The sequence below is a fragment of the Gadus morhua genome, unplaced genomic scaffold (assembly GCF_902167405.1).
Source record: "Gadus morhua unplaced genomic scaffold, gadMor3.0, whole genome shotgun sequence".
In the NCBI taxonomy this organism is placed as follows: Eukaryota; Metazoa; Chordata; class Actinopteri; order Gadiformes; family Gadidae; genus Gadus; species Gadus morhua.
Genome location: NW_021963968.1, coordinates 35,133 through 55,984, shown reverse-complemented (window position 1 = coordinate 55,984; position 20,852 = coordinate 35,133). Strand labels below are relative to the sequence as shown.

Below are 20,852 nucleotides of genomic sequence, written 5' to 3'. Positions count from 1 at the left end.
AATGGGCGTGGCCTATGCCAAAAGATGCAGCAGACTCCAGTGAACATGTGTGTACAAGGTTTTGAATGTGGGAGGTTCGGTGTGGGAGTTATAGCCCCAAACGCGTCTTTCCTTGGTATAGCGCCACCTAGTGGCCGGCGTGTCTGGATTTTGTTATCTGAGTAGCGGTGCCGGACCTGGATCTAGTCATGCAATTGGCGTGTCGGCACCATTTACGGTTTGGGCTGTGGGCCCACTTTTAGCGCGGGAAGTATAATAACTAGAACTGCAAGCAGTTATGCAGGGGTCCAAGAAGTGTGCATTTCGCCGGCACAACGCGACAAGAAATGTGCGTTTCGCCGGCACAATGCGAAGCAAGTATTCAAAACGCTACCGTGAACAACATGTGGATATAAAGGTTTTGACTGTGGGAGCTTCGGTGTGGGAGTTATAGCCTAAAACGCGTTTTCAGAACATTGGCCAAATAGGAGATAGACAATGTCGTCGTTTTTTGGCGCCGCCCTGTGGCGACATTTTCCAAAGACAATTTTCCTTTGCCAAAAACTCCCGCCCACATTAATAATTCTTGGCCATATTTTCTATATAGATTCGGGTTTGCCCCTTGATGGTTTCCCTTGAGTTTGAAGAACATTCCTTTGGCCAATTAGAAGATATACAATTTCCTCGGTTATTGCGCCCCCTAATGGCGAAATATTCCGAATTCTTTATTGAACGCCATTAAGGGTAGCACCGACATGTGTCTAAAATTTGGACTCGATCCGATGTCTAATTTTGGTATTTTCTGAATTTTTGCGTATCGACGTAAAACGTAGCTAATAAAGCAATATTCAAAACGCTACCGTTTCGTAGTCGAAGGTCGGATCAAAAAAGTATATAGTTTTTCTTTTCGTGTGCGTCTGACGATGTCGTGTGCAAAGTTTGGTGTCGATTGGTCAAGAAATGTGGGCGGAGTAGGGAAAAAACAGTTTTGCGGTTTTCGCGATTTTGCGAAAAAAAATTCTAGACGCAAATGGGCGTGGCCTATGCCAAAAGATGCATCAGACTCCAGTGAATCTGTGCGTTCAAGGTTTTGAATGTGGGAGGTTCGGTGTGGGAGTTATAGCCCCAAACGCGTTTTCCCTTGGTATAGCGCCACCTAGTGGCCGGCGTGTCTGGATTTTGTCGTCTGCGTAGTCCGAAGAGATCTGGATCTAGTCATGCAATTGGCGTGTCGTCACCATTTACGGTTTGGGCTGTGGGCACACTTTTAGGGAGGTAAGAATAACTAGAACTGCAAGCAGTTATGCAGGGGTCCAAGAAGTGTGCATTTCGCCGGCACAACGCGACAAGAAATGTGCGTTTCGCCGGCACAACGCGAAGCATGTGTTCAAAACGCTACCCTGAACCTGTGGATACAAAGGATTTGACTGTGGTAGGAGTAGCAAGAAGTCAGTGTAGCGTTTTGGCGGCGAAATTTTGTAGACGATATACAATTTCCTCGTTTATTGCGCCCCCTAACGGCGAATTTTTCCGAATTTTTTATCGAACGATGTTAAGGTTAACACCAACATGTGTGTAAAATTTGGACTCGATCCGATGTGTAATTTTGGATTTCTTTGGATTTTTGATATTCCACGTCTAATTTAGCTAATAAACCAATATTCAAAACGCTACCGTTTCGTCGTCAAAGGTCGCATCAAAAAAGTGTCTCATGCATTCTTTGCGTGTGCGTCTGAAGATGTCGTGTGCAAAGTTTGGTGTCGATTGGTCAAGAAATGTGGGAGGAGTAGGGAAAAAACTGTTTTGTGGTTTTCGCGATTTTGCGAAAAAAAATTATTGACGCAAATGGGCGTGGCCTATGCCAAAAGATGCAGCAGACTCCAGTGAATATGTGGGTACAAGTTTTTGACTTTGGGAGGTTCGGTGTGGGAGTTATAGCCCCAAACGCATCTTTCCTTGGTATAGCGCCACCTAGTGGCCGGCGTGTCTGGATTTGGTCGTCTGCTTAGAACTCAGGGCCCTGGATCTAGTCATGCAATTGGCGTGTCGGCACCATTTACGGTTTGGGCTGTGGGCACACTTTTAGGATTAGCATGTCGGAATAATAATAATCCTTACAAAAACAATAGGGATCCAACCTGTTGGCTTGGACCCCTAATAATAATAATAATAATAAGAAAAATCCTTACAAAAACAATAGGGATCCAACCTGTTGGCTTGGACCCCTAATAATAAAAATCCTTACAAAAACAATAGGGATCCAACCTGTTGGCTTGGACCCCTAATAATAATCCTTACAAAAACAATAGCGATCCAACCTGTGGGCTTGGACCCCTAATAAAAAAAATCCTTACAAAAACAATAGGGATCCAACCTGTTGGCTTGGACCCCTAATAATAATAGGAAAAATCCTTACAAAAACAATAGGGATCCAACCTGTTGGCTTGGACCCCTAATAATCCTTACAAAAACAATAGGGATCCAACCTGTTGGCTTGGACCCCTGATAATAATAAACACTACAAAAACAATAGGGATCCAACCTGTTGGCTTGGACCCCTAACTAGAACTGCAAGCAGTTATGCAGGGGTCCAAGAAGTGTGCATTTCGCCGGCACAACGCGACAAGAAATGTGCATTTCGCCGGCACAACGCGAAGCATGTGTTCAAAACGCTACCGCGAACCTGTGGATACGAAGGTTTCGACTGTGGGAGGTTCGGTGTGGGAGTTATAGCCCCAAACGCCTTGTCCGCTTCCGTTTCGATTGGTTTGCTTTACCAGAGCCCCGTTGGCCAGCATGTTTCCAGGTCCATTCAGACAGCGTCTTGGATGGACCTGGAATACAGACACACTGTTTCCGCCTCTCACGACGTGGATGAGGGGTTGGGTTTTGAGAGGCACATTTTTTTGAAAAAATCAAAAGAATCCAAATGGTATTTTAAAGATTGAATAAAAAGGTAACCTAAATCCATGGCTAACATACTACAATGAGGGTACATCATATATCTGTGGATTAATACTTACGTAATGTTATCAATGGTTTGTTAATGCGTATTTAACACTATTTAATGTTGAGTAATGATTGGTTAGGCATTAAGTTTACTTAGTTAACTATACTTACTATAGCATTAACTAAGCATAACAGTTAGTTGTACTTAGTTGATACTTATCTAGCATTAACTAAGTAAAACTAACTGTGATGCTTAGTTAATGCTAAGATAAGTATTAACTAAGCATTACAGTTAGTTTTTCTTGGTTGATGCTTAGATTAGCATTAACTAAGGATAACAGTTAGTTTGACTTAGTTAATGCTTATCAAGCATTACGCAAGTATTTAGAAATGGTTAGTTAGCTATGAGTTATTAACTAAGCATTAACAAATAGTTTAGCAGTGTACCCTTATTGTAAATTGTAAGTTGTAGATGAATAGGGAAAAAATGCTGAAAAGGGACAAAATATCTATGGCTTTTATTAGGGGGTTAAATAAAAAATAAAAAAAATACAAAAAATGGGGAGAAAATTTAGTAAAGTAAAAAATCCAAATCCAAGACGAAGACAAAACATTGAAAACATTGGGTAGTGCTAAAAAAAAGAAACATATCTATGGCTTTGTTTAGAGGGGCAAATCCATAAAAAAAAAATGGGTAGAAATTTCATTATTTATTAGAAAAAATAGGAAATTAAAAATATATATTTAATATTTATTATTTATTTGAAAAAATAGAAAAGACAGACAAAACATTTAAATTATTGGGTAGTGCTAAAACCTGCGAGCCAAACGAGCTAACCAGTTACAGAAGGAAATCTAAACAGAGGCACTCATGATCGGAGTAGTAGGTGGACAGAATTTGCACTTTGATATCAGTGGGATTAATGTCACGAATGTATACGTGATCAATTGTCGTGTCGTTTTCTGTTGTTGGCGAAGAGACAATTTGGGTGTAACCTTGCTGTTGCATGAAATTTTCTGCAGATTTAGAAACAAGGGCATTGTCGTTGAAGTCACCCATAATTACCTTTCCTCCTGAAAGTTGGTTAAAGTGTTGCATTACCAAAGCGAGATTTTGTTTGAATAAGGCGAGTTTATATGATGGCGGTTTGTACAGCACAATGTAATTGTAATTCAAAGGCTGAACATTAAACATGATGGCTTCCAAGTCACTGCATGGCATGTGTATAATGTTACAAGTGATGTGGTCTTTGTGGTAGTAGCCCACTCCACCGTGCCGTTTGTTTACCAAGTCTTGGAATTGGGTCATGTTATGGTAGGATTGGGACCGGAGTTTGTGATTAAAAGTCCAACCTGGCATTTCAATGGAATCGACTGAGGTGTTTTGTTCCAGCCATGTTTCTGTCACGCAAATGATGTCAGCACTCAAGATTCTCTGGTCATGTTTAAGGTCTTCCATGTGTTGACATAGACCTTGAATGTTGTGGAGGCATATTTTGAGGGTTGAAGTTATTTCTGCTGGTGGAGTTGCAATGAATGGTTCCATTTTTTGCAGGGAAATGTCGATGTCTGGTTTCGAATAGAAGGCTTTGGCTGCGTAGTCTTGAATGATAAGGTTTTCCTCACACGTTACTCGGCTTAATGCTACATATGCTTGGCCAGCTGCAAATATCTTTTTAAGGGACACTACAGCTCTTTCTAAAGTTAAACCTTGAACTTTGTGTATTGTACAGGCCCATGCTAGGCGTAACGGGAATTGGCGTCTAGATCCACCAGTCATTACTTTGTCTTCCACAGCATCTATGGGTGTTGCTTGTTGAAATTGAGGCTCAAAGCATACAGACCTACTCCTCAGTTTCCTGCCGATTGCGTCATTGTCAAAGTTAACCAAAATGGTTTTGGGAAACTGAACGTTCCCTTCAAAGGTGATTTTGCAAACGGTACCGAATACACCATTGACCAATCCATCTGACAGATCTATATTTTTTATGAGCATTACGCGAGCTGATGGACCAACGATTAACGTTCTGCTTAAGCATGTCTGACTATCAATTTTTGGATTATTTTTTCTTGTTACTTGTCCTGTGGTAGGATTTCTCTGAGTATCTTGAGCTTTAATTTGCACCAAATCCGTACACGTCTTGTGTAACATGGCGATGTTATGGGCTGCCACTTCATCGTTTCTGGGGAAAATGTGAAGGTCCTGTGTCAGTTCCCCCTCGCCGGTCTCACGTCGTCTTAGCAAGACTTCATCTCGCTGGTAAAGATTGTCTCCTTTTCTGTGTTTTCTAAGACGATTTAATGTTTCAGCAAACTCTTTGTTTTTTTGTCGCATTATCTTTGTCAACTCAATGTGAGTGAAATGATTGTTCCACAGATCGGTCACCAATTGCTCGTGGTAAAGAGGTGTTCCCTTTACAGGGCCGAGCTGGAAGAAGTCACCAACTGCCATGATTGATACATTCCCAAACAATGCATAATCTCCTTGTTGCTTTATTTGTCGTAGTCTGCCATGGACATACGTCAGGATTTTATGATCAACCATACTCACCTCGTCCAAAATGATTATTTGTAAGTCTTTCATGGTGGCTCTCAACGAATTGATTCTTTCATCCCCTAGAGGTTGATATGGCAGTTTGGCAGTGGTAGTAATAGCAAAGGTGCTGTGTATTGTGCTTCCGTTGATATTATATGCTGCTACTCCTGTAGGAGCAGCTAGCAAAACATGAGTGTCGTCTGGATTAATGGACATTCTTGCAAAGAGTCTGCATGACTCGTAGTACACAGCTTTAATCAGGTGGGACTTTCCTGTGCCTGCTCCCCCTGAAATGAATACGCGAAACGGGTCAGGGTTTTTGCCATTGACTTTGTCAAGGCACCATGCGCGGATTTTGTAAAAAATTTGAGTCTGTTGTTCGTTTAACGTGCGCATAATGGACAGGCCTTCAGCTCTTTGTATCGAGTGTGTGGGAAATTCTTTAGACAGTGTCGCCTTTGTGTCCGACTGCAAGTCCGGTATGGCTTCTCTTTCATTTTGATTTGTGTCGTTGTTGTTAGACATCTCCTGACATTCTAATCGCTCCAACTCAGATTCAGGGCAAAGGTCTGCCCATGCCTCGTCGTGAGCCCCGTGGTGCCCTGCAACCTCTTGGCGTCTATCGAGCTCATCTGCATCTACTTCAAAGAGGGATCTGTTCAAATCTACAACTTCCTTAACACTTTGCGTTGTATTGCTGCTGTTAGTGATGGAACCGGTCCTGTAAAACTGCTCATAACTGTTGTACGGTGGAGGTTTTAACTCATCTGTTGTATAATGAGGCAAAAACAATTGTAGCAAACTTTGGTAGTGTTTTTCTGGATATTTGGTTTGTGAGAAACGAGCGCATCTAGCAACAGCATCAGATCCCCTAGTTCTCATCTTAACAAAGCCAGTGTTATTTTCCAGTTTAACAGAGCCATTGCTGTGCTGCTCTTTCCCGTACAAAACTCTGTATTTTGAAACAAATGTGGCTATACAAATATCATTAAAAATTGCGCCCTGGGGGCGGTTTTTGTAGCGGTCCGTTATGCTCGTCATCCATATCGATTCTGTTGACGTGTCACCCTGTTCTGCTTTGCTTTGAATGACACTGAGAGGATAATTCATTCTGACGGTATTTTCACCAGTAGGGATAAATGTGACCAGTCTTGAGCATTCGTTGAGATGCATGTTTGTAACTCGATAAACACTTTCTTGAGCTGAGACCTCGCGATTGTGGAGAAAGACACTTCCCAACTTATTGAGTGTTTGTTTTGCATCTAAATTTCCATGTTTTTTCATTTCATTTTGAGTATGTTGTAACAATAAGCCCATGTCTTGTTCTGCTTTTGAGATGTAGGATATTATGTATACTACACAAGCAAAAGCATCGCAGACATATTGTATGTCCATGTTGGCATCCCAGCAACGCAAAAGGTCTTTGTTGTATTGATTAACGTAAACATCTGATGGGTTGCGTTTGTGTACAACCGCGTTTTTATTGGTTGTCAATCGGTAGGCATTTTCAAACATTTCCTGGGTGATGTTAACGGAAGCAAATAGCTGATCCACAGTGTCGAAGGTTAGGTCTGGACTTGAAAGAGCATGTTTGACCCTTGTCATGACACTTTTAGCCACCTCTTTTTCTTTTCGCATTTCTAATATAGAGACGTCTATCGGATCAGCGTCTGTTACCTCCTGCTTCTCGTCTGTTTTACTTCTACAAAGAAAGGTGTGGTTGCTTGGAGGACGTGGAAAGTTAAATCTGCATGTTGTGCCTTTTTTCCTACAACTCTTTGAGTGCTTGGAGCTGTGTTTTTGAACGCTGGAAACAACTTCATGCAATGCGTCGGTTGCTGGCGGGAGTTCACAACTGATGTATTTATCTATAAATTGTGTGACTTCTTGGTCTGTGTTTTTGCCTATTTTCGGTGCATTTTCTACCCAGAACAGACAATGAGTATGGGGTGAGCCGCGTTGTTGGAATTCAACTCTAAAAAATGTGTCGATAACTTTACCAATGGGGTTAGCTGGTGACTTGATGACGTCATTTAGGAAAGTCTGAAACCTGTGTTGGAACATTCTTGCCGCGGTAACCGGATTAGTTTTGAGTAAATTGCACCTCTGTGACCAGTCCAGGTCGTTGACATTTCCCTGTATTTTCTGTAGTCTCATGAAAACATCGATGAGTTCAGTCCAGCGTAAATCAGCACATGAAAATGAACAGAACCAAGTAGGGACACCAAGCTGACGAACCATAGCAAATAGATTTTTCTGTACACCTTGCCAAAATACTGGAGTCCCTCGGATCGGTTGAAGGAACTTGTAACCGAGATCGGTTTTTAAGACATTTTGTACATAGTCTTTGTTTGAAAGCATGGCGGAAGTTATAGCCAATGATTCCCCTGCATGGTAACCTTTTCTCAGTGCTATGGACACCTTGGAAACAACCTGATTGACCTCAGATAAATATTGAGCATAGAAAATGTAGTCCAAGTTGCTGCTAAACCTCCCATCAGCATTTAGGATTCGTGTGTTGATGTATCTACTGAGAGTGAGCCTGTGGGGCCGTGCATCATGGAATGTACCTGTCCCTTTGGGGAAAAGAGTTGGGAAACATTTTGCTTCATTGCCCTTATCTGTCAGCAGCCTAACAGGACTGTTGCCTTCAGCTGGAGCTATTGATAAAACACTTTCGAAATGCTGATCAAATATTTCTTGTGCGATATCTATTGGTTGCAAACATGTGTCCAAGAGTAACCCGTGTGTTTGAGTTTCATATATGTGGTCAGCTTCTTCATCATCTGACACCTGGTCTGATTGAGTTGTAATGTCACTGCTTTCAGGTGCAGATGGAGTGTCATTAACAGGGTTGCATTCTTTCAAAACAGAACATGCATCTTCTGGCAAGGGATTTTCCCATTCTGGGTTAAAGTCTATGTCCTTATACCATTTATTCATGTCCTTTAAACATGCTATCGCATTTTGGATTTTTTGAGTGTGCACATATTGATACTGATAATGCCCCTTATAAGTAAGTTTTCTTTTCAGTTTTATTCGGATCATTAAATCTTGATTTTCTAGCCTAGGGAGAACCGAAGTGACTACATCGCTGTTTGATGGAACGCAAGTCACCGGCCCATGGACAGAATTCTGAGAACCTCGTGGCAATGCCACAAGTCGCATAAAGGGAATATTCAATGCGCACAGGTGTTGTTCTAATGAGTTCAGTGTGCCTAATTCGTCCGGAATTGGATCTAATGCCATATTGTTCACAGCGCTCTCCTGGGGAACCTTACCACTGAGTATCTTGGAGTTGCAACTGAAACATATCCACAATTTCCCAGCAACTGTCTGTTTTAGTGTGCATGGCGTTAAACATGCGTTATCACATTGATGGAGATATGTTGTAGTTATGCATTGTTTTGCAATTGCTGACACAGTTGAAGCCTTGGATTCATATGAAGTTATGTCACATAATCTAACTTGCTTACGGAACAATAATCTGTGACATACACAACAAACATGTTCTGGTCCATGTTTGACCTCTTCTTGGAAGAGCTCAATTACAAAGTCAATATTGTGTTTTAAGAGGGTAAGATTAAGTCTCTTTTGACAGTTTCTTTCAATTAAAGAGGGTTTACATGATGGATCATCTCTGTATTTGATTACAGTTCTTTGTTTCACCTGGTTATGATGGGCAGGATTATTAGCATATTTTTCAATACTGCTGTTTTTAACTTGTTCTTTGAACAGTTCATTATTAGCATATTTTTCAATACTGCTGTTTTTTACTTGTTCTTTGAACAGTTCATTCTTAGCATATTTTTCAATACTGCAGTTTTTTACTTGTTCTTTGAACAGTTCATTCTTAGCATATTTTTCAATACTGCAGTTTTTTACTTGTTCTTTGAACAGTTCATTCTTAGCATATTTTTCAATACTGCAGTTTTTTTACTTGTTCTTTGAACGGTTCATTATTAGCATATTTTTCAATACTGCAGTTTTTTACTTGTTCTTTGAACGGTTCATTATTAGCATATCTTGCGATACTACTGTTTTTTAATTTTGCTTGATACTGTTCATCACATTTATATCTTTGTTGAGTTTGTAGCTTTTTAACTTGCCTATATTCTGTGTCCTCAGCATACGCTTTCTTTTTTCTTAGATTTTTTACTTTATCAGTACATTTTTTACTTGGTGAAACAAGTTCTGCATTGGACATTTTGTGCGACATTTCACAGAAGCTAGTTAAACTAAAGCATACATGAGAGGTTTTTCCTTTGACACATGCAATTGGTTCATAATGGCATTCGTTGCAGTGTTTCAGATATATAGCTTTTCTTGAAATCGGCTCAATGTTCGCCGTAAACGTAATCCATTTCTGTTGACTGTATGTGTAAATATCAACACAGAGAAAATCTGCTGAAGCTTGTATTTCCAACTCTGTTGCCCAAGATCCAACGTATTTCATTTTTGAATCCCGGAGATATTGCTCCACAGAGGCAAATTGCTGTCTTAGACAAGTAATGTAATGAAGTGGATTATTTGAGATGTGATTCACTACAGCCTTTCGAAAGGCCTTGTGATGTGACTCGCAACCACTCAATACAGACGAAAGAGAACGAAAGAAACAATTACCGTCACCTCCAATGGATGTTGTTTGGCATGGCTCAGGCTGTGCCATATCGAAGGTTTGTACAACAATATCTTGATCTAAACTTGGTACGATATTCAGTTTGTGGCAGATCCGATTTTTTTCCCTTAATGTCAATCCAGTATATAATATATTGGGGCTATCTGTTACAGAAATTAAACAGACATCTGATGCACCCTCTGTGTGAATTGGAGGATCACTGTCAATGTTTACAGTTGTGTCACATGTAGAAGTGTTTGCTACGGGCTGCACAGTTTCAAGGGAAAAAGACGTGTTTACTGCAAGGGAATTTCTATCCGTTACCGAAAGGACCCAGAGATCAGAGTCACTGTCAGTGTCCAAAGTACCGTCATGTGCCGAAGTGCTGGCTTCAGGCTGTGCAGTTAAAGCAGTAAATGGTGAGTTTACCTCAACAGCTTTCACACCAGTGACTTCAAACACCTTGTTTGGGATATCAAAAGCATGTGGATGATTTTGATATAAGGAATTGCCAAGGTTCTCAATATGGTCATACAACTCATACACAGTAGCATTGTGCGCTACTATGCTGGTTCCATCCGGTGCAACTGAACCCCAAGTACTACGAGAATGAGGATCGAAAACTGCAAAAGCAGTTTCGACCTTGAAAACGGCACAGACACTTCCTTGGATGTTGAGCAAGCATGTGTCTGTCTGCAGCAGTGTCTTCTGAATAGCCTCTTCTAAAGGCATGGCAATGTTTTGCAAAGAAGCGTCATAATCATCCTTTTGATCAAGACTTCCAGTGAGTGTATCAAAATATTCCAAACTAAATAATTTGTTGTTTAATTTGCAGTGTCTGGGTAACTCGGAAATGAAAATATGCCCACTGGTTTTGGCTGCACTGATTTCCTTATTTTCTAGCATAAATGTGTACAAGCCATTACCTTGTTTTAGAATACGATGAATGTTCTTTTTTTTCCATTTGAGAACGCTATGGGTGGTGTGGGTCATAATCGCCGCTATGCCATTTGTAGCACACTGCTTACCTGCATTTTCCCCGAATATGTGGCTGCTCTGGTCAAAAGATCCTTGAAGACACCCAGGGTTGTCATAAGTCACATGACTTGATGTAGCAGCTCTGGCAGGTGCAAAATCACAGGGTGCCTAAAAACACAACAGTAGTTCAATCAAAAAGGAGTGTAACCAATAGTTTATAACGAAATTAACAAGGAATTCATAAAAAGGCTAGGAATCAATCAGCTGTAGTTCATGGCTGTGTATAATGGGAAAACGGAATTGTACATGATATTAACATTACTTTAACTAATTTCCAAGATCTAATAAATGGCAGGAAAACTCTCAAGGAACAGGGAATAACATGTTAAAAATAAGTACCTTCTGATTGCCAAGTGTTACATGAGGATCTTCAAGCTGGCCATTGTCCTCAGGCGGGCTCTGCTGAAATGACAATTCAGTGTTTTTAAAAGCATGTTGGTTCCCAGTAAGTAATTTGAAAATGTACATAGTATAGGCAAATTAGTCAGAACTGCTCACTTACACCATATCAATGTTTTAAAAGAATAAACACATCAAAACAAAATGGGTCTCTTAAGCTGTGGCTTTTCCTGTTGGCATACAATTTTTCCACTAGTAATTACATACCTGCTGACTGCTCGCAGTGACCTCAGGTGCTGGTTCAAACGGCTCATGGTCCTCAATGTGTGTCATCTGCAATCACAAACATTACGAATGTTAAAAAAAATTGGTTTACCCCTACATGCAAACTCATAAGCCATAGAAAAGGGGACATTTGGTGTATTGTGGTGAACAGAATTAAGGACAAAGAAAACTTTTATTTCAGTTCAGTTTAAATAATTAAAATGAGCACAACAAGTTCATCAGCCAACCTTCTTGACATTTCCAATTCATAGTGTGTAGATATTACCAAGAACATGTTAAAAACAGTTAAACTATGTTGATTGTAATTATGAAGTAAAAATGTAAATGTTTCTAGATACTGATCCTGGAACAGATTGATTGCTTATTTGCAAATCATTTTTTATATTGTTGTCATTACCTTGGTTGAACATCCCAAGAAGCTGGTCTCATTGGCTGTTGGTTTATCAGCCTGGGCCATCACAAATTTTGGCCCCCAAGGTGTTGGCTCCTTTTGTTTTCTCTGTCCAGAGACAACCCGAGCAGTTGGCTGGTTCACCTTCTACAATGAGGTAGGGGAGCAAAATTATTATGAGAGGTACAATTGTATGAAAATTGAAAAGTGGGCAGTTCAAAGAACTTACTGCTAATGTAGTTTATTGAAAACAGTAACAAACATTGTGTTGTGCACGCCTGTATTTTGTGGCGCTGCATACAAATTTAACAACAAAACCCAATATATAAAATTATTACAAGATGCTCTCTTTTTCCCCCATTCCTTTACCTCACAAAACTCTGTTTGAAGAAACGGCCACTCATCAACACACAGAGTCTTGTCATCCCCCTCCGGTTGAGCAAACTGCAAAGACATAGTAAGAATTATATGTACATTACAATTGAGAGATGGAAACCCAAAATTACACTCTCTTAAAGGGAACTTAGAGAAAATATCAAAAGAATAGAGAACCGCACTCTATTCACTGAATGTGTTTAATCATTACATGTTGTATGCAAATTACCTTGCTCGAATGCACGAAGACGCTGCCCTCCAGAGTGGCTGGCACAGCAGCTTCTGGAACAGGTCGAGGAGGAGGTACGCCCTCCAGAGTAGCTGGTACAGCAGCTTCTGGAACAGGTCGAGGGGGAGCTACCAGCTTCGAAGGTTTGGCAATCCTTGCTGGAGTTTGAAGTGCCTGGAAAATAATTGTAAATCATTGGCAAAACAATACCTACACAGAGAATGTTGGACTACCTCTTGTGTTAGAGGCGAAATCAGAAAATAGTTGTTCCTGTGTTTCAACCAAAAAACAAGTACATATTTCACTGAGAAATTACCAACCTCAAGGCGGGCCTTCTTTCCTTTGGAGACCACAGCCGTGGTTCCATGTGCCACCTTCCGTTTCTATCATAATGGAAGAGAACGGAAATGATAACAGTTAATGAAATATAACACTTTTATTATCAATGCAACTATCTGTACCATACAATGTAAAGCTTGTCATATAGGATTACAGGCGCTATTAATATGTATGCACTCACAAACAGTTAATATTAAAATCACACAAATTACCTTTGAGTGATTCCCCATGGGGACGTCAAGGTTGGATGGAACAATGCGATCCATTGCAGCCAACTTGTCAGTGCTAAACCGGATAGGGTTTAGCACGACAAAGCACTTCCTTAGGACCAGAGGAGGCACACAAACCTAGAAATAAAAAACAGAATTGAGCCATTGACCATTTGCCTTGTCTTATAGGAATAGCATTTAAATGAAACAACAAATGTACGCATCATTACGGTTTAATTTCGTATCAGCTATCATACCAATGTACAAACCTCATGAGGAAGGATCCGCACGGAAGACTGATCCCAGTCCTCAGGCGCATCCCAGGACTCAGGTTGGCTGCGCTATAAACACATAGGGGGAATTAGTATTCAATAAATGTGGCCTAACTAAAACTAAAGCTCTTCAAAATTGAATAACTTTTACCTTTCCGCGACGTCCGACGACAGTTTCCTTGAAGGGGTCAAGGGGACGTGGACGTGAAACCTCTCCCTTCACAACCACGGTGGTAGCAAAGGGTCTCACAGTCGGGGGTGACTTGGGAGGAGACACAGGCGGAGGTGTAACAGGCAGAGGTGACTGTAGCTGCCGAAAGGAGAAGTGCCACAGAAGCTTCGCGAGAAGCGGCATCCCCAGATCGTCACTCAGGTGGATCTATTATAATGAGAAGCACGGGTTATTATTGAAATAAACTGCTTTTGCCATATAAAAATGACATTACATGAATTTCTCACGTGCCAAGTTATAACACGACTTACCCCATCACGACTCCACAAGGCACGCGAGTCCAGCAGAAAGCGGTCAGCTGTGACGCAGTACTCTACACCTGCAGAAGAAAACAAATATTAAACCATACACTATACACATATTTGACACGTGCTACCAAGAGGTGGTGTTGATACACTAAAAGCTTTCCTACAAAGATATTCTATACTGACATTATCTCTTAATCATTTTTACATACCGTTCTTTGCTGCAACGCGACGAAACTCCTCTCGAAGGAATTGTTGCGGTGCCAATTCACTCGCCAGCCGGGGAGGGAAATCGAGCACAAACACCTGATCCGCACAAAAGTTTTGGATTACACACTATACAATTCTGTTAAATAGTCTGCCTTGAAAATACACTTTATTTTGTTACACAAAAACTACCTTAGGCCATCGACTGCGGGCAGCTCTCAGAAGTCCATCGAAGGCAACTCCAGCCGCTTCGATGCCGGGCGTCGCCGTGAGGTTGTTGCTTGGAGCCAGCAAGCAAACGATGTCGGGGGTTCTGGGGATGTCTGCGTTCAGCAACTCAGTGCGGAGCTCAGCGGCAGACGCCCCAGGCGTAGACAGGAACCCAAACGAAAGGCAACCGTCTGGCATCCTCACGTAACGGTCAACCAACGCACGCAGATGCGAGTCGCCCACAAACAGCACAAACTATAAATAAGGACAAATAAAAAGTTGTCATTCCACTCCAAACATATTCCACTGCTAAATTATACATTTTTTTCTGAAAGGTCTTTGACAAGTTTACCTGCTTAACTGGAGACTCAGGAGGGAGATCCAATCGATGGAACTTCCCAGTGAGGGCAGAGACAGGCCAAGGCTTGACACGGTGACGAGCTCAAGAGACAAATTCAACGCAAAACTAAAATTAATAACTTATCTCGAGCTGTTGATCTAAAAGTCAAACATCACACATTCATGCAATAGAATTCTGAGGAACAGAAATGAGTTGAAAACATTATTGTATCTTTACGACTACATACCAGGGAGGAAGCATCAAGAAAGGCTGCATGTTGAAAACCCCACCCTGTACAGAGATGTATTTATGTAATTATAAGCATGTGTTTTCATATGAAATGAACATTAAACAGAACAGATAGTTGCAATAAATACACACACGCACAAGGTGTTCATGTGAAATCAATATATGGGCTAAAGCACAGCATTTAAAACACATTGCATATGGTGGACAGAGGTAGAGTTTAGACTGTTGGGCGGATGTGTGCGTGTAAAAAGTGAATGTAACACGACATTTCAGCATTTAAAACACATTGCATTGTATGGACAGAGTCCACCAGAAAGCTTTTCTGTGGTACTCACGAAGAAAGAAGAAAGCTTATGCCATAACTGCATCAACAAACCGCCTAAGCAACCATGCCAACTTAATTCAATAAACTGGGTAGCTAGTAGCCTACCCGTGATACACAACTAAGCTTTACGATTACGTTGTTTTTCACTGACTTAGACAAAGAAAGCTTTTCTGAGGTAAAATGGCCGCCTAGACGCCGCCATCACCAAATCACGTCAACAAACCGGGCACTCACGAAGAAAGAAGAGAGCTTATGCCATAACTGCATCAACAAACCGCCAAAGCAACCATGCCAACTTAATTAAATAAACTGGGTAGCTAGTAGCCTACCCGTGATATACAACTAAGCTTTACGATTACGTTGTTTTTCACTGACTTAGACAAAGAAAGCTTTTCTGAGGTAAAATGGCCGCCTAGACGCCGCCATCACCAAATCACGTCAACAAACCGGGCACTCACGAAGAAAGAAGAGAGCTTATGCCATAACTGCATCAACAAACCGCCAAAGCAACCATGCCAACTTAATTAAATAAACTGGGTAGCTAGTAGCCTACCCGTGATATACAACTAAGCTTTACGATTACGTTGTTTTTCACTGACTTAGACAAAGAAAGCTTTTCTGAGGTAAAATGGCCGCCTAGACGCCGCCATCACCAAATCACGTCAACAAACCGGGCACTCACGAAAAAAGAAGAAAGCTTATGCCATAACTGCATCAACAAACCGCCAAAGCAACCATGCCAACTTAATACAATAAACAGGGTAGCTAGTAGCCTATCCGTGATACACAACTAAGCTTTACGATTACGTTGTTTTTCACTGACTTAGACAAAGAAAGCTTTTCTAAGGTAAAATGGCCGCCTAGACGCCGCCATCACCACATCATCTCAACAAACCGGGCACTCACGAAGAAAGCTTAAGCCATAACTGCATCAACAAACCGCCAAAGCAACCATGCTAACTTAATACAATAAACATAATTATCCATTGTATAAGGACTTACCTTGACAACGTACTTCTTTGGTTGAACCGCAAAGTTGAAAGACAGAACGTACTCGAATGAATCCGCTCACAATATTAATCCGTGGAAAGGAGAGCAAAAGGGTCTATCTGAACAAAGATGTCTCAAGCAGAGAAAATCCGATCAGAGTGGGCCGAGCCGTGCGTCGCTGACGATAGTCATTCAACTCGCTAAGCACCATGGGAGTATGCCACGCCCACACCTGTACAGATGTTGTAGATGTGTTACTCTGCTCTTCATACCGTACAACATCTCCTGACTTCTTGCTCGCCAAATTAAAAAAAGATAAGATTGACGGATGTCCAAAACGGGAAGACTGAATAATACAGTTGGATTTTTTTGTTTGGGTGAAAATGGATACAACCGCAATGAATGCCGGGAAAAGCCCGCGAATTATTTGAATAATAGCTAGCCTACTGTGTGTACCTCGTCACGCACTCAAGGGCGTACGCCACGCCCACACTTAATATAGTGTGACATTGTAAATAGTATGCTTTTTTTTACCTTCAATAAAAACTCAAACATAGTGTGACATTGTAAATAGTGTGCTTTTTTTTAAACTTCAATAAAAACTCAAACATCTGATATTGTTTAATATTTACACAAATTACACAAAAAGGAATGTTTCTCAATTCGGGTTATTTTCTGTACTTGTGTGCTTGCGTTCTTGTGAAACGTCCTCAGTCGTAGCCCAAGTACTGTTCCAGATGGAGGCCTATTATATACTATTTGAAAATGAAAGAGGGGTTTTGCTTTATATAATTTGTTTATATTGTATAAATCGCTGATGGAAACCCATCGCAACGGAAATTCGATCGGATCCATCTGTGTGTTTCTATCCTATTCTCAGTGACGTTCGTAATTCTTAGTGATGGGCAAATGAAGCTTTTATAAAGAGCTGAGCCAATGTTTCGAAAATGGGTTCATTACTCGAAGCTTCAGTGACAGTGACCTCTGCTGGGGAAGTTCGAGGCTGCAGTGGATTCAACGTATCCCTGCTTTGAAAACTATTTGACGCCCAAATACTTAATAGCATGATATTTTCACGAATAAGATTGATCTAAATACAGATGTCTATATTGTTCTTAAAGGGATATGCCTAGCCTACTGTCCAGATAGGCTAACTGATGTAGGCAAGGATACAATTGAAACGGCATATAACAACTTTGCCCCCAGGAATGGGATTCGAACCCGGGTCCTCCACAGTCAGTGTTATCCCCTAGCCTAAAAAATTATAGACGCAAATGGGCGTGGCCTATGCCAAAAGATGCAGCAGACTCCAGTCAATCTGTGCGTGTAAGGTTTTGAATGTGGGAGGTTCGGTGTGGGAGTTATAGCCCCAAACGCGTATTCCTTGGTATAGCGCCACCTAGTGACCGGCGTGTCTGGATTTTGTCGTCTGCATAGTCCGAAGAGACCTGGATCTAGTCATGCAATTGGCGTGTCGGCACCATTTACGGTTTGGGCTGTGGGCACAGTTTCAGGGAGGTAAGTATAATAATAGGAAAAATCCTTACAAAAACAATAGGGATCCAACCTGTTGGCTTGGACCCCTAATAAAAATCCTTACAAAAACAATAGGGATCCAACCTGTTGGCTTGGACCCCTAATAAAAATCCTTACAAAAACAATAGGGATCCAACCTGTTGGCTTGGACCCCTAATAAACACTACAAAAACAATAGGGATCCAACCTGTTGGCTTGGACCCCTAATAAAAATCCTTACAAAAACAATAGGGATCCAACCTGTTGGCTTGGACCCCTAATAACAAGAAGTGTGCATTTCGCCGGCACAACGCGACAAGAAATGTGCGTTTCGCCGGCACAACGCGAAGCATGTGTTCAAAACGCTACCCTGAACCTGTGGATACAAAGGATTTGACTGTGGTAGGAGTAGCGAGAAGTCAGTGTAGCGTTTTCGCAGCGAAATTTTGTAGAAGATATACAATTTCCTCGTTTATGGCGCCCCCTAATGGCGAAATTTTCCGAAATTTTTGTCGAACGACATTAAGGTTAGCACCAACATGTGTGTACAATTTGGACTCGATCCGATGTCTCATTTTGGATTTCTTTGGATTTTTGATATTCCACGTCTAATTTAGCTCATAAACCAATATTCAAAAAGCTACCGTTTCGTCGTCGAAGGTCGGATCAAAAAAGTGTTGAAGTTTTTATTTTCGTGTGCGTCTGAAGATGCCGTGTGCAAAGTTTTGTGTCAATTGGTCAAAAAATGTGCGAGGAGTAGGGAAAAGGCAGTTTTGCGGTTTTCGCGATTTTGCGGAAAAAAATTATAGACGCAAATGGGCGTGGCCTATGCCAAAAGATGCAGCAGACTCCAGTGAATATGTGCGTACAAGTTTTTGACTGTGGGAGGTTCGGTGTGGGAGTTATAGCCCCAAACGCGTATTCCTTGGTATAGCGCCACCTAGTAACCGGCGTGTCTGGATTTGGTCGTCAGCGTAGTCCGAAGAGACCTGGATCTAGTCATGCAATTGGCGTGTCTGCACCATTTACGGTTCGGGCTGTAGTACCAGTTTTAGGGGGGTAAGTATAAAAAAACTAGAACTGCAAGCAGTTATGCAGGGGTCCAAGAAGTGTGCATTTCGCCGGCACAACGCGACAAGAAATGTGCGTTTCACCGGCACAACGCGAAGCATGTGTTCAAAACGCTACCCTGAACCTGTGGATACAAAGGATTTGACTGTGGTAGGAGTAGCGAGAAGTCAGTGTAGCGTTTTCGCGGCGAAATTTTGTAGAAGATATACAATTTCCTCGTTTATGGCGCCCCCTAATGGCGAAATTTTCCGAATTTTTTATCGTACGACATTAAGGTTAGCACCAACATGTGTGTTCAATTTGGACTCGTTCCGATGTCTAATTTTGGATTTCTTTGGATTTTTGATTTTCCACGTCTAATTTAGCTCATAAACCAATATTCAAAACGCTACCGTTTCGTCGTCGAAGGTCGGATCAAAAAACTGTCTCACGATTCCTTTGCGTGTGCGTTTGAAGATGTCGTGTGCAAAGTTTGGTGTTGATCGGGCGAGAAATGTGGGAGGAGTAGCGAAAAAACAGTTTTGCGGTTTTCGCGATTTAGCGAAAAATATTCATAGACGCAAATGGGCGTGGCCTAGGCCAAAAGATGCAGCAGCCTCCAGTGCATCTGTGTGTACAAGTTTTTGGACTCTGGGAGGTTCGGTGTGGGAGTTATAGCCGCAAACGCGTATTCCTTGGAATAGCGCCACCTAGTGGCCGGCGTGTCTGGTTTTTGTCGTCTGCCGTCACCTCACGGACCTGGATCTAGTCATGTAATTGGCTTGTGTGCACCATTTACGGTTTGGGCTGTGGTACCACTTCTAGCTGGGAATAATAATAACTAGAACTGCAAGCAGTTATGCAGGGGTCCAAGAAGTGTGCATTTCGCCGGCACAACGCGAGAAGAAATGTGCATTTCGCCGGCACAACGCGAAGCAAGTATTCGAAACCATACCGTGAACAACATGTGGATATAAAGGTTTTGACTGTGGGAGCTTCGGTGTGGGAGTTATAGCCTAAAACGCGTTTTCAGAACATTGGCCAAATAGGAGATAGACAATGTCGTCGTTTTTTGGCAACGCCCTGTGGCGAAATTTTCCATAGACAATTTTCCTTTGCCAAATAACTCCCGCCCACATTAATAATTCTTGGCCATATTTTCTATATAGACTCGGGTTTGCCCCTTGATGGTTTCCCTTGAGTTTGAAGAACATTCCCTTGGCCAATTAGAAGATATACAATTTCCTCGTTTATAGCGCCCCCTTAGGGCGTAATTTTCCGAATTTTTAATCGAACGTCGTAAAGGGTGGCACTAACATGTGTGTTAAATTTGGACTTGATCCGGTGTGTAATTTTGGATTTTTTTGGATTTTGGATTTTTCACGTCTAATTTAGCTCATAAACCAATATTCAAAACGCTACCGTTTCGTCGTCGAAGGTCCGATCAAAAAAGTGTCTATCAATTCTATGCGTGTGCGTCTGAAGATGCCGTGTGCAAAGTTTGGTGTCGATTGGTGAAGAAATGTGGGAGGAGTAGCGAAAAAAGAGTTTTGCGGTTTTCGCGATTTTGCGAAAAAAAATTCTAGACGCAAATGGGCGTGGCCTATGCCAAAAGATGCAGTAGACTCCAGTGAATATGTGCGTACAAGTTTTTGAATGTGGGAGATTCGGTGTGGGAGTTATAGCCCCAAACGCGTATTTATTGGAATAGCGCCACCTAGTGGCCGGCATGTCTGGATTTTTTCGTCTGCGTAGTGTTCACGGACCTGGATCTAGTCATGCAATTGGCGTGTGTGCACCATTTACGGTTTGGGCTGTAGTACCACTTCTAGGGGGGAAGTATAATAACTAGAACTGCAAGCAGTTATGCAGGGGTCCAAGAAGTGTGCATTTCGCCGGCACAATGCGACAAGAAATGTGCGTTTCGCCG

The 20,852-nt window shown here is 41.6% G+C and overlaps 2 long non-coding RNA genes across 2 annotated transcripts; one reads left to right on the top strand and one right to left on the bottom strand.

Annotated features, from left to right (window-relative positions):
- Positions 1–11,044: 11,044 nt before the first annotated feature.
- LOC115538405 (uncharacterized) lies at positions 11,045–12,205 on the bottom strand. The gene is made up of 4 exons (XR_003975299.1): positions 12,142–12,205; positions 11,727–11,792; positions 11,460–11,522; positions 11,045–11,228 (listed from the first exon to the last, which is right to left on the bottom strand). It is a non-coding gene; the product is annotated as an uncharacterized LOC115538405 (long non-coding RNA).
- Positions 12,206–12,223: 18 nt separating this feature from the next.
- Positions 12,224–14,060, top strand: LOC115538404 (uncharacterized). The gene is made up of 4 exons (XR_003975298.1): positions 12,224–12,292; positions 12,526–12,592; positions 13,536–13,618; positions 13,734–14,060. It is a non-coding gene; the product is annotated as an uncharacterized LOC115538404 (long non-coding RNA).
- The last annotated feature ends 6,792 nt before the right edge of the window (positions 14,061–20,852 follow it).